This window comes from Phyllopteryx taeniolatus, chromosome 5 (assembly GCF_024500385.1).
Source record: "Phyllopteryx taeniolatus isolate TA_2022b chromosome 5, UOR_Ptae_1.2, whole genome shotgun sequence".
Taxonomy (NCBI): domain Eukaryota; kingdom Metazoa; phylum Chordata; class Actinopteri; order Syngnathiformes; family Syngnathidae; genus Phyllopteryx; species Phyllopteryx taeniolatus.
This window is the reverse complement of record NC_084506.1, coordinates 20,924,332-20,939,015: the sequence shown is the minus strand read 5'-3', so window position 1 is coordinate 20,939,015 and position 14,684 is coordinate 20,924,332. Positions and strand designations below refer to the sequence as shown.

The 14,684-nt window shown below is 40.1% G+C and overlaps 1 non-coding gene across 1 annotated transcript; it reads right to left on the bottom strand.

Annotated features, from left to right (window-relative positions):
* Positions 1-7,893: 7,893 nt before the first annotated feature.
* On the bottom strand, positions 7,894-7,967 carry trnan-guu (transfer RNA asparagine (anticodon GUU)). Its single transcript has one exon. It is a non-coding gene; the product is annotated as a tRNA-Asn (tRNA).
* Positions 7,968-14,684: the final 6,717 nt, after the last annotated feature.

Sequence of the window (14,684 nt, the reverse complement as noted above, 5' to 3'; positions counted from 1 at the left end):
CTCATCATAAGGTGTAATATACTTGTTTGACCATTGGAGGGCAGTCTTGCTCAAATTGTCCACACATCTGTGTTACTAAATCCTTTGAAGTGAGTGCATCGTGAACAGTTTGTACTGAGTCTCAGATTGCCTTTAATTTAGCCTGTCATCCAGTGTTCTGTTGTACCGCACCATGGGATTAATTCCTAGGTAACCATGTGACCGTGCAGACGATCGCTATGGAAACCAGTGCATCTGTTCAGTCGCTCTTTCTCTGTCTCCAAGTTCTTTGAGGAAAATGTGATACAGCCTTTCTTGTGAATTGGTTTCGGACTTCGGTGTCCATGTCTGACATTTCATCGCCAATCATAACTAGGCGAAGTCTGCAGAGCTTTAACTATTATGTACTGATGCATTGAAACGCTCCCTTACTGAATAAGTGTTTTATATTTGATGTTCACCGATTTAAAAGTCATAACATTGCATTCATGAGCGCCTCTATGCAAAGCGGATTTCACATTCAGTAAAAGGACCAATCACGAGTCGAATGATATAATAATAATATTATTATATCATTATAATATATATATATATATATATATATATATATATATATATATATATATATATAATATAATAATATAATGATATTGTCATTTACATACGGAATACTCCAAGATGCGTCACCAATCTCTGATGTGTAAAGTTGGTGGAGAACCCCACTCGGGTTCTGTGTTTATTAGCAAAGGGTACATGCTCCATTTTCTATTGTTTGATAGACTAGCAACTAGACTTTACACCGATTTATCATCCTTATCAGTATCGGCCGATAATTAGCATTTTATGCTGATTGGCTGATCGGCTTTAGTGTCATAATTCGCCGATCCGATCAATGACCGCAAAAGACATTCACTGTATATTTGAATCCAAAAGCTCGTTTATTTTTAGCCTTGTCGCTTGTCTTTTGGCATAGTCCTGTAAATATTTGATGGCCAATAAAGTTATTTAAAAAAAAAAAATACATGTCGGCAGTGTGGAATATCCATCCATCCATCCATCCATTTTCTGAGCCGCTTCTCCTCACTAGGGTCGCGGGCATGCTGGAGCCTATCCCAGCTGTCATTGGGCAGGAGGCGGGCTACACCCTGAACTGGTTGCCAGCCAATCGCAGGGCACATAGAAACAAACAACCATCATGCACTCATGCCTACGGGCAATTTAGAGTCTCCAATTAATGCATGCTTTTGGGATGTGGGAGGAAACCGGAGTGCCCGGAGAAAACCCACACAGGGTTGACGCTCTAACCATTCGCTCACCGTGCCGCCCCGGTGTGGAATAGACAACACGTAATGCCCGGATCAGACTACAAGACATATTTGCTCTTACACAATTGCACTGTCATACTACTGCAATAAAATATTGTATTCCGATACCACCGCATCCCGTTTTTTCCGATCACTGGGCTTCATCGTGTCAACGCAAACGTGACCGGATGCACTCGTTATCATGGCGACAACAACAACAATGGATCGCGCCGTGTGTTTGTAAGAACAAAATGGGGAAACACGTGTGTTGGTGGTCACTGGTGCTCGGGAGAGGACATTCATTTAAGGCTTGCTTCATGTATGTTCACATACCTTTAATACGATACGGCTCTCAAGCAGGCAACAAAAACGTTATGTAACCGAGCAAGCTAGTGGTAGCACGAACGGTTGTATGTAAACATGCCGCCGTTCTGTCGAATCATGCGCTAAAATTTCGGTGTGGGTGAAGTAATTTAATTAAAAATAAAGTAATTTAATTAGAGTAAGTTAGCATCAATTATTTCTGTCATGTCATGATTAATGTCATGTAATGTTGGTTTGACCTGACTGATTAGAATACTTGACCTGACTAGAGGAGTGATTTCCAACCTTCATGGAGCCAAGGAACATATTTTACAATTGAAAAATCTCACGGAACACCAACAAACAAAAATGTCGCAAAAAGTGGATACATTAATTACTGTATTTACTTCCTGCCATCTAATAGAAGACCATTCATTTGTTCTGTCTGTCACTATGCCTCACTGGCATAAATAGAGGAACAAAGATACATTATTTATTATAAATATAATTTTTTGAGCAATTAAGTGCACAAGTATATAGAGTAAATGAACAGGTCATTTAAATAGACACATTCCTCCATCATGTGATCGGATCGGTGATCGGTTATCGTTTTTCTTAAACTCGCTGATCGGTGATCGGCCCCAAAAATCCTGATCGTGTAAAGCTTACTAGCAACAGGACTCGGCTGTGAAAGTCTAACAATATGCATTATTTTTGAGGGTGCCATATCAGGGTGATTTGCCCTTCCACTCACTCCAGTGTGCTACCTCTGACTCCACTGTGTCATGACCCCTGTGTCTCATCTGTTTTTTGTCACTTGTTATCAAGTTGGAGAGCATTCAAATAGCACGTCTTCTGTGAGATGCCACGCCTAAAAATAAACATCGTTACTGACCACTTTTAATCTAGTTTTATAACTATTAAAATTAGTGAAAGTTTGCAACAATTTCACTTTCTAAAAGTACTGAGAAAAATGTACAGTAAAATGCATTAACTATAACTTAAGGGTTTTATATACACCCTGCAATAAAAAGGTGGAAAATTGCCTTGTCTCAGGCTGAAACGATTAATCGAATAAATTGATTAATTTGACTGCAAAATAATGTCGAAGCCAAAGCTCTGCCTCAAAGCTTTGCAATGATATTGTCTTTTCTTTAATTTGTTTACAGCTGTAGTATGAATAACCTGTAATTAACATGTAGTTGAACCTGAAGCAGCATCAGAAGTGTATATCATACTAGTAGCCCTTCGCATTAATCAGTACCCACGAAGTAGCGCTCAGTTTCAAAAAGGTTAGTGAGTACATCACTTTCTCTGGTGTGATATTGCTTAATTATTATTTATTTGGTTTTGTTTAATCATTAAACAAATACCAAATTTCCAACAATAATCAGTTAATATACAGTAATTGGGAAAAAATTTGCCATAAATTTAAATGCAAAATCATTTTTTTATCCGATTATTCGATAAATCGATGAACTAATCGACAGAATAATCAATTCTAAAAAAATTCAAAAGCGACAGCACTAGTTTTTATATATACTCTGAAATACAAAGGTGGGAAATTGCGGTGTAGACTTTGCAAGCTGTATACATGGGGCCACAGACTCAAACTGACCCTGCAATTGCTGTTGTTTGGTCATAATTTCCTGTCTTATTGATGTCCAAGTAGCAGACATCAGGAAGATAATCATGATGGTGGTGGTGAAAGATGGCGGAAATGAAGTCCCTACAGTAAAGCACTTTGTCCCTTTACAAATGCTTCTTCCTGCGTTGTGATAAACAAATTGAGCTGTCATTCTTTCAAAGTTCATGATGCAATTATCCTAACTGCTTTTATTTCTCTGAGGAATCGGGACCTGTCTGCACTGTAAATCGCACACATAATTTGTGGTATTAATTTGATTTATGGAGCCGGTCAATAACATTTTCTGTATATAATATGATATACAAAGGACTTCAGTGTCAGTGAGTATCTTTATCAGAAAGTGGATCTTTTGATTCATTTAGAAATGTCAATGGAAGACTCAGTGAGAAACTACAAGCTTATTGGATATCTGTCCAAAACATCAACTTGTAGAGGTGACTTAATCTATGATTTATAGTTGTGTTCACAATGAATGCAGTCAGTGTGGTTAAAAAGCAGAGAGATTATGAAATGTACCTGTATTCCAATTGTCTTGCGCTGGAATAGCAGTTCACAGATGCCACAAGATGGTTGACTCTATGTAACACAGATATGAAGCACTTCTCAGGAACACAACATATCTTGTGAGACAAATAAATACAAACAAATAGATAACATGAACATATTAATACCCTAAACGATAGACCATTCATGATTTTACTGCCAATTTCAGATGGAATATGACAAAACCCACCCGAAGATGTATTACATTAATGGAAAAACTAATTCTAAGAAATAAGCTCAGTCATTATTATAATTATTCAGTTATTAGTACCATAATTTCTCGTGTATAATGCGCACCCCCCCCCCCCCCCCCCAAATTGTCAAAAGTCAATAGTGCGCATTATACATATGTATAAGGGAAAATGAAAAAGACTTTCACATTTTATAAATGTATGCCACCATCTAGAGGTTATGAAAAAGCTCTACACTTTCATTCCAATGTCACCGCCACCTAGAGGTTATGAGAAAGGTGTACACTTTAATTCTAATATGCCACCACCTAGAGGTTATGAAAAAGGTGTAGCCTACACTTCCAATATGACAGGGGTACATATGACTGCATATATGTTCAGTTGCGCTCATAAGTTTACATACCCTGGCAGAATTTGTGAAATATATACCTATTTTGAAATAGGACTGATGACTGAACAACAACCATCATTAATTTCTTTATGGTTATGTTTTGTTAAATGATAATGCTTTTCTGAAATGCTTGACAGATTAATTTGAATCCTATTAAAATAAAATAAAATGTGTTGCGCCAGCCTTTCATGTTGTACCCATCTTACAAATTCTGCCTGGGTAATCAAACATGAGCACAACTGTGTGTTTTTTCATTTACTAAATAAAAGTAGGGCTGTGAATTTCAAAATAAGATGAAGTAAATAAAAAAAGTATTACGTGTTCAAATAAAGTGCTTAACTTCAGAATAATTCTTTGAAAAAACTAACAAAATACAGATAATACTTCATGTTTTGATCATGTGGGTAGAAGCAAAATCATGCATTGTAAAAATGCATTATATATAGGTAGAAGGGTTTTCCAGAATTTTGAGGTCAACTTTGGGGGTGTGTATTAAACATGGGTGCGCATTATACATGAGAAATTACAGTATGTGCTTTTGGTGGTTGAGAATCACAAATATGTGAAATAACAACAACAACATCTGGCCATACTTCTGTTTGTAATATATCAACAACAGCATCACCAATTCCTCTGAGAAATCTCTTGTATAATTACATGGAATTGTCTTTTCATTTGTATCTCTACCTATAAGGTGTGTCAGAAAGGTTCCAGGACTGGTGTCACAAAAGATGTATTTCGAATCTAAACTACATGTTTTTTCCCTTCAAATATATAGATATTAATATCTAAAAAATCCACTCTAGCAATGCAAATATAAACGCAGCGCTAAGTTTTTGCTTGGAAGTCACAGGTGTCAGTGTCAATCAAAAAAATGAAATAAATGAAATGGAATCAGAGTGGAAGGAATTGTCATATTAGCTCTTAAATGTCATCTGTGGGTTTCCTCTGGCTATTGATCCTAAGACTGTCAGTTTTGGAGAACATAAACATTGTCACACAAATGTGTATATTTTGTTTCCATATGTTCATCGCTGTTGTTCCTAAGTATCTGGAAGCTTAGTAATTTGCCGACCTCCCTCCTGTTTGCTTTGGCGCTCATCTACAAAGCCATCTGAGCCACAGGCTCATTGACTTAAGACATGACCGACTCTCATAGCTTGTTGCCTGGGGCGCTTGTCTACTCTTCATTTTGTCATGCAACGCTGTGGCCAGCTGTAAATGCTAGATGAGTCATAGGCAAGTCCTCCCTAGCCAGTGTGCACTGAGGCTCTGAGGCTCACTTCATTCACTGCCATCTATTGAAAGGATTTTCTTCACTTAAAGTGAGCAGAGACAGACTGACAACATAATAAAATGCTATCCTATGTGAATTTCAATGAAGGACAATCCTCGTGTCAGGATTTCATATATTTCATAAGCAAGGCATCAATTGGATGTAAAAATGCTGTTGTGCTAACAGAAAATGTGCAGATAACAGTTGCTAAGAAACTGCTGAGGTGTTGGTGTTGGACAGTGATAATTATACTACTTGGACGTGATTGTGTGTGAAGAATTTAAGCGGCATATGATGGTGAGACGAGATCATGCAGTGTTCCAGAGTAAACCAAGTCATGCTTGAATACGCCTACTGAACGTTAACCTTGCCAGACTGTGTGATACAACTACTATGGCCGGTGGAAATGACATCAGACTTCATCAGGCGATGTAGCAGACAGGTAAGCAGGGATATGCAGTTGGCAGGCTACTAAATGGCAAGACCAATCTTTTAATGTAAAATATTCTAGACGCACAAGTTATGTACAAGTGTTAAATTTAAATTGTGTCACTTCAGTGCAGGCAGCGTGGGTTCAGTTCCCACTCAGTGACAGTGTGAATGCGAGTGTTGTCTGTCTATATGTACCTTGTGATTTACGGGCAACCAGTCCAAGGTGTAATCTGCCTTTCGTTTAAAGTCACCTTTGATAAGCTATAGCTTGCTGCAACCCTCAACAGGATGAGCAATATGGATAGATGGATAGTTTTAAATTGTAACTCAAGCTGTACGAGTCAATCAATCGCCTGTGACAGAAAGTCATTCTTTACCATTGAGTGGTTGCAGCTCAGTGATTAGGATTTTATTTTGTTACTGTTACTTAACTGTCATAAGATCACTATCGGGAGCGACAAAGGCTTAATTCACACAGTCTATGCCCAGAAAGGGGGAGTAAAATGTAAAATGATCTGTGAAAAAAATCATCCCTCTCTGGCCACATCTTGTAGCTAGAAATTGTGTGACATTAGTCTTTCTTATCGACCATAAGAGCCACTAAAAGTGCACAGTGGAGTCTGGTATGTACGGTGCCACAACCAGCATGTGGCAGTGTTGAGTTGAGCTTCATAGAGCTCCACACGTCACGTGACTGACAGTCAGTGCCTCACCAATCATGAACCTCAACGCACGTCACTGCGGTCCACCTACCTTAAAACTACTACTATCTTGTAATAAATATATCTATGTACATATAAGTATGACAGAAATCCATTAGTTAGCTGAAGCAAATTGTGGCGACAAGAGCGAACATCCAGAAGGCAGTAGAATACGCTGTTATGTGATGACTATTGTTGAGTAATTGTTTTTTTTTTTTTTTTTTTTTTTAGCGGCACGTCTTTCATTTATATTTGCTATTAAACACAAGTAATTTAAGCACCATTGAGCAATGCTTAAATTCTTGTTGTTGCATTGAGTTGATAAAAGTGTCCTCTACATCACTCCTTTCAGGTAACAAGCATTTGACATTAACATTTAAATTGAAGGTTCGCATTACAAGAGCGATTACTGACAAGGCCGTTACTTGCTCACTCAAAAACCCTGTCAAAGAAAGTCAACTGACTTGCGTTCAGGAAGCGTCTAAGTGGATTTATCTGTTGGCCATTGAAGGTCGTGTGCTGCTCAGTTGTTGGGCGACATTAATCCAGGCAATTTCCAGCCCAGAATTTGAGAGGCCCACAAAGTGCCATGTTTATGGCAGACTCATAAGTTTGTGGTCGTTTGATTGTCTGTTTATTATGCAAGAGTGCTACAAAGTCAAGTGGAAAATAATAGCCCATTTTTCAAAATAGCCCTATTTCAAGAACATCCACATGCCAAAATGGCCAATTGGAATGATTATTATTGATGATAGACACTTTCAAATATTTGTAGTGGCTATAATGAAGCTAGCTTGTTACTCCTGCATTAAAATAGTTAAAAAAGTGTATGTGTCTGCAGTTAAAAAAGTTTCCAATCAGTAATACCCTACGTGCTAGTTAAAGAGTAGCTACAAAAATCTTTTTTGAGTTTGTTATGCTAAACACATGCTGTAATCAAAGCACTGCATTGATTTTAGCATTGTGTGTAGTCTATTGGCTACCATAGCCACCAAACATCAAGAAAACTCATTTATACAATCTGCAATTCTGAATTAATGTTTAATATTGACAAATTGTGGCTGTTACACAGTATTGTATATGTTAGATCAAGAGGGAAATTAGGGGAAGAAAAAAAAAACCACACGTCCCTGGGTGGGCTTGAACCACCAACCTTTCGGTTAACAGCCGAACGCGCTAACCAATTGCGCCACAGAGACATATGGGGTGCCTATCTTGTTTTTACTCTCATGTTCATTTGTACAGCAAAACAGCAGGGAGCAGGAAGCCACGTCTATATGTGAGCTCTCACATTAATCAATTGCAGCTTTACTATTTCCTGTGTTAAAAGGGCTTTTGAGAATAAAAAATATACGTAGTATTCTGTTTGGCTTACGTATGTTTGAAATGACTTCTGCCTGGCCTGGCAGAAAGCAGAAGCTCATGTTAATAACTTTCACTTTTCCTCATTTGAGTCACTAAGGTTTGAACGCCAGAATCTACATTGCACCATCTTTTAATTTGTGTCGTCATCCTTCAACCAGGAAATATTCTACTAGCTGACAAAAATGTGTAATTCTTACATTTTTCACTTTTGTTAAGTTCAAAGAACCTCAGGCCATAACTTGCAGGATTTCCTGATTGCAGCTAGAGAACACTGTCAGCCCAACAGTTGAATTACAAAATTGACCCAGCGGTTTTAAGGGTGTAAGCTTCTGTGCTTCCTGATACAATGCAACAAGTCCAAAAATTGTGGTAAAACAACACCCCCCCCCCCCCCCTTTTTTGACAATCATTTTCTTTTAGCCTCTAATCCTCTCAGTCACAAAATAATCCAGTCAACAGAGAGAATGTGATTGCTCACAAATTGATCACTTCTAAGTACAACCTTTTAGTGAAAATCAAACCAATGACAAAGGGCTTTTCTACATCAATCTCTCGTGTGTACCTTCATTTTCTTCTTAGGCATTGATTTTCAAATGAGAACACCTGTCACTGCTTCTTAACGCTGTTTTTGCCACACTATAGTCTTCGAGTGGTTTTCGTTTCTCACTAGTATGAAACGCTCAGTGAACCTGCCAATTTCACCTCCAGGAAGATTCTAAAATACCAGCGTCTGACATTTCGATTTCAGTAAAAATGTCAAGGATAACCATGGTCAAAAGCCACACCAGTGAGAGAATCCAACTTCACTGTAGTTGAGTACGAGATGTTGACGCGCTGCTGTAGATCAAATCAGGAAGACATTTAGAAAAATTCTATGGTTACTACCTCGTGGGAACAATTTGTGGTGGGTCTGTTTCTGAAAAATAAAAACAGTACCTCATCCCTGGGTGGGCTCAAATCACTACCTTTCAGTTAACAGCTGGTCATGTTGGAATATTTCACCATTGTGATTTTCATTTTGTTTCTCTTGAATTACACTGATTTTGAAGCTAGCGATTGCCAAGCAGCATGTGCATTCTGCTGTATCCAGGGCAAAAAAAAAAGGGGCATTGGCACTATGCAGGTTGTGTTTCACAGATGTGCCACACTTAAGCCTCAGCCTCAGGTTGAAAATGTGTATCACAATGCTACACGCTACACAGTTGGTCTGCACACTACTTGTCTGGAGCCATGGCCATCTGGGCCTTCATCCTGCCTTGACCGCCTTCCCAACCACCCTAATCTTTAACTCTAAACCCTAACCCATAACCCATTCCAGCTAGCCAGCAGGCTAGGAGCCAGTGGGCTAGCTGGAAAGGTGGTAGCTTGGTCCGATCCTTGAGGATTTATGTCACTGCTGAGCGCAAAATAGACCGGGATTCTGCCCATGGCCAAGGTAAAGCGAGGGATCCTGGTTAAAGTTACCCATTTTAAAATAAAAAAAACTTTTCTGTACGGAGACGCGGCAGCTAGAATGTGTCAGTTCAAATGTGTCAGCGTACTCTCAATTCAGTAGAGAGTGAAAGACCATGCTTTGTGGGTGATGGTGGCAACATATCCAAAATGCGCCACCGCTAACTAGTCGACACCAACTTGTGACTACCCCAAACGTAAGATCGAAATTGAAAGAAAAATATGTACAGAGAAAAGGAGAACGCTGCAGATCTGTACAGAGAAACTCAACAAAAAGGCCAGGGAACGTTACACAGAAAATCTTAAAGGACTGAAAGGGCTGGACCCGTACGAACATTCGGAGTGGAGAAAAGACGTCCACCTACTTCCAAACTTTGACCACGTGTACATCTACAATCTTAGTTAGTATAGTTAGTAGTACAGATGATAGATTTCAAATAATCAAATTGGATTTTCATTTGTCGGACTATTATTTCAAAATAGTACAATGAGTAACGATTCGATTTTGATTCGCTAGTCATTCGTTACTTTCAATACTAATAGCGAATGGGGTTTTAGGTTGTTAGTTCGAGCACTACTAAATTGTCTCGTTTTACCGTAGGAAGCTTTTTGTCACAGACGTTTAAGCTATTCCTCTCTGAAACGCATAACAATGAGGATATTAACAATGTGCGGGCCATTTAAATATGCCTTGTGGATAACTTAATTCTCTCAGCAGTTAAAGGTCAGCCACACACCAACTTGTCTGGCAAAATGAGACAGACAGAATACCAAATAGGGAGAGCAATTTGAGCCATTTAAAACACTAAAATATTTCAAGTCAAGGTATCGATGACTGTGAGAATGAAACTATATTGTATAATGATGGTGATGGTTTCTATCACGCAACCACATGCCTGAGGTGCATTACCTCGCATGAATGGTATTTCATGGCGCGCTTCCTGAGCGTCTGAAGCATGGAATACATTTTAAATGACCTGAAGCTAATCCACAGCGCACTGATGAAGTGCTAAAAAGAGAGTAATTCACCAGATAATGAATCCTGCTTGATAAAAATGTTCTGCAAATGTCACTGATGACGCATAATCTCTCATTAACTGTCACTTTTTTTCTCTTTTCCTCTTTCACTCATGGGTTTCTAGCCCTGTCCTCCTAATATACATGTTTTTTCATGCTCAGATGAGAATGTTGACAAACAGGTCAGCTTTCTGTCTCACGTCACCCCATGTGAACCAGGAAGTGGCGTGGCACTCCACGCTGGATATCTTTTTGGATTCAATCCAGAACCAAATTAAAAACTGAATTGATCCTCACCCTAAACTGGGAAAGGTCTGTACTTCCGAATCATAAACTTAATGTTTCAGCAGTAAAGGGGTTTCTTTGATTTTTGATGGTCCCAACCTATGACATTTTGTGGTTTACAAACAGCATACAATGAACTAATTTGCACCCCTCACAGTGTGCAAGCCAATCACAGGGGTAAAGGTAGGGAATGGCTCTCTTTTTTCTCTCCGTATTTCACTTGTTTATTTCATATCTATGGTTGTTTTTCATAAAAGTATGCACTTTAATTATGACTTTACTGCTACTATACCATAGGTTAGTGATAGAGACCAGGTATGTTCGTTACTTACACACAACCTAGGCTTACATCTGTATTATTGAAACAGAACCCCGTCATAAACCGAGGACCCCCTGTACTAAGGCATTTTAGTGGTTTCTATGCTGTAGGAGTTTCAGAAAACTCGATTGTCTTGTTCCGTAGGAAAACAGACACATCCCTGGGTGGGGTCGAATTACCAACCTTTCAGTTAACAGCCAAACGAACTAAGGAATTGCACCACAAAGACATCATACCCTGTTGTACGCTCAGCTACCTCAGGGATTCCTGTACACCAGGTCAGCAAGAAGAGTACCTGTAAGCTGCACGAAGGAGCAGGAGAACCCTCATTTAGTGCAGTTTGAGGCTCAAGGCTATGTTTAAGGGTGGTCAGGAAAGAAACAGGCCTCTTTCCAGCAACCACCCCCAATTTCTATTTTTTCATTGGGACTTGAACTGTGACCCTCTCGTCCATGGGTCTCAAACTTTCAGCCTGGGGGCCAATTGAGGCCCATGAGACAATATTTTGCGGCCCCCTACTTGACATCAAAGACTCACCCAGACTCTCTCCAGCAGCTCCCAGATAAGTTGAGTTTGAGACCCCTGCTCTAGTCTGAATTGGAAAACCTACCACTATAATGCGCGTCATCCCTGGGTGGGCTTGAACGCAACCTTTAATAGCCAAATGCACTAACCGATTGTGCAATAGAGACATAGCCTGTAACATGTTTTGCAATCTCATGGAATGTTATACACTAGATCAGCTTGAGTAGATAAAAAATGCAGAAGATAATTCCTCATCCTTCCATCTATTTTTTGTCCTGCTTAACTGATTTTCCAGGGGACTGTGTATGTTCTCCTTTTGGTGCCCTGATTTGGGGTGTTTCAGTAGGGTTGGTGGACCACATTGGATCCTTCAGTGAAGGTAGTGTCCTGTCAACCAGGCCGTTCTCCGGTGGGTCCCCTGGATCCACCCTTCTCTCTTGACTGGGTGGGGTGCGGTCCTCCCTCCCCATCGTGCCAGCACAGCAATTCCAGGACACCTCTGACGTTAATTGTGCATGCTATATGGTCTCACTTCACTTGCATGTGTCTGCAGACACACTATTGGGACTAAGTTGCTTGGTGTGGGCCCACTCCCTAATTGCTATAAACAACTGTTATGACATTGTGAACTTTTTGGGATGTCCCTTTACTTGCACTCCACTTATACAGACCCTTGGCCCTTGCCAACCCCCGGAAGATCGACCCGCCTGCCTGAATTGGTCAACACACGTAAATCAAACATTGGGGTGTACCAAAGTACAGATCAGTGCATATTTGGGTTTCAAATTAACGAGAACAGGAATTCCAGCAATGCGCATTGTCATCCCATGCTCGCTACCAACCACACATCACAAGTCAGTTTCCTTTGCCAATGTCTGTCCTTTGTTTATTTTTTATTTTTGTTGTTTCCCTATAGATTCCCCCCATTAGATCTAATTACATTTTTCATAAAATTCACTACGTGCATTGTTGTGTGTGTTTGGGTTCGAGGAAAGAAACCTCTAGCCGTCTAGAACCTTCAGATTACGAGATTGATAAAGGATTTTCGTCACTTTTCCAAAATTTTATCCACATAAAAAGTGACGTGGTGGACCTTCCTAGATAAAATAGCTTGATTTATAACACTGGAATTTAAAATTACGCTAAACCGGAAGTAACGCAGGCGTCGCTTCCATCTTATTCTTTTCTCCTAAATTAACTACATTTTTATTTAACCCATATGTTACACTAATTAGTTAATGAACATGGAAATGTTTAAATATTGTAATATCCTACTTCAGTATAGTGATTGGATTAAATGCAGCGACAGAAAAGTAACTCAGACTTCATTCATCGGTTTTGTTTAAATAATCTAATGTAATATCATACTGTAGTAAAGACTGAGTATGTGCAGACATATCTTTGGTGCTCAGCTAGAAAACCTTTTGTTATCCTCGCCAAGTTAAGAATTTACATAGCCACTCCACCCAGATGCCGGTTACACTGCCAGGTCCACGACCCTTGTCCTGCTCTCTTCCCCTCCTGTCCCTGTCCTTATCTTCCCTCACAGGGTGTAGCACTACTGTCCCGTATAAAACTTTAATCCAATGTGACATTGTAGTATTTATATGATTTGTTTGTTTTTGTTTTTCTTACAGATAGTGTCGTGTATTTTCTTGTTTACTTTTCTCTGTTCTCTCCTTTTTATATTTCTGCCACTCCCCTTTGAAACGTTGTTCTGAAAAAAAAGGAAAGAAACAGGCCTCTCTCCAGCAACCAGTCACAATTCCTATTTTTTCACTGGGAATCGAGCTGTGACCCTCTACTCTAAAGTCCAAAACCTACCAATAAAATGCAGCCTCATCCCGGGGTGGAATTGAACCACCAATCTTTCAGCCGAGACATGAACTCTGCCACGTGTCGTTAGGTTGTAGAATCTACAACAGGTCAGGTCGAGTAGGAGAAAGTGCAGAAGACATCCTATTTACTGCTGATCACGACTTGTGGGTGAGCTGGAGTCTTTCCCAGCACACTTTCCCGGCCGTTGAGAGGCAGGGTAAACCCGAGGCTGATGGTCAGTCAATTGCAGCACAATGTACATCCATCCATCCATTTTCTGAGCCGGTTCTCCTCACGAGGGTCGCGGGCGTGCTGGAGCCTATCCCAGCTATCATCGGGCAGGAGGCGGGGTACACCCTGAACTGGTTGCCAGCCAATCGCAGGGAACATACAAACAAACAACCATTCGCACTCACATTCACACCAACTGGCAAGTCTTAGAGTCTCCAATTCATGCATGTTTTTGGGACGTGGGAGGAAACCGGAGTGCCCGGAGAAAACCCACGCAGGCACAGGGAGAACATGCAAATTCCACACAGGCAGGACCGGGGATTGAACCCTGGTCCTCAGAACTGTGAGGCTGACGCTCTAACCAGTCGGCCACCGTGCCGCGGCACTATGTACAATACAAGGCAATTCATGCCCTATCCATTGGCTGGACATATTCTGGAGTTCATCCAGAACCCAGTAAAAGCTGAATAGATCTTGACACAGAACTCGGGAAAGGCTGTACTGTAAAAAAAAAATCAAAATATGTGAAGTTGCACTTCACAAAAACACGAAGATGAGTAAACTATATGTCGACCATCTGTCAGTCTGACAATTGTGTTTTCATGACCTATCAAAGAGAAAGATTTGATAGCAGAGGGAAAGTAAAAAAAAACCCTGGGTGGGCTTGAATCACCAACCTTTCAGTTAACAGCTGAACATGCTGACCGACTGCGCAACAGAGACATGCAGTCTACACCCTGGCTGTCTAGGTTGTGGAGCATTATACACCAGGTCAGCAGGAACTGGGAAGACCCATCCATCAATGCATTTTCTTTCCTGCTTATCCTCACGACTGTTGTGGGTGAGCTGCACCCTTTCCCAGCTCACTTTTCCAATCGGCGAAAGACAAGATACACCCTAGGCT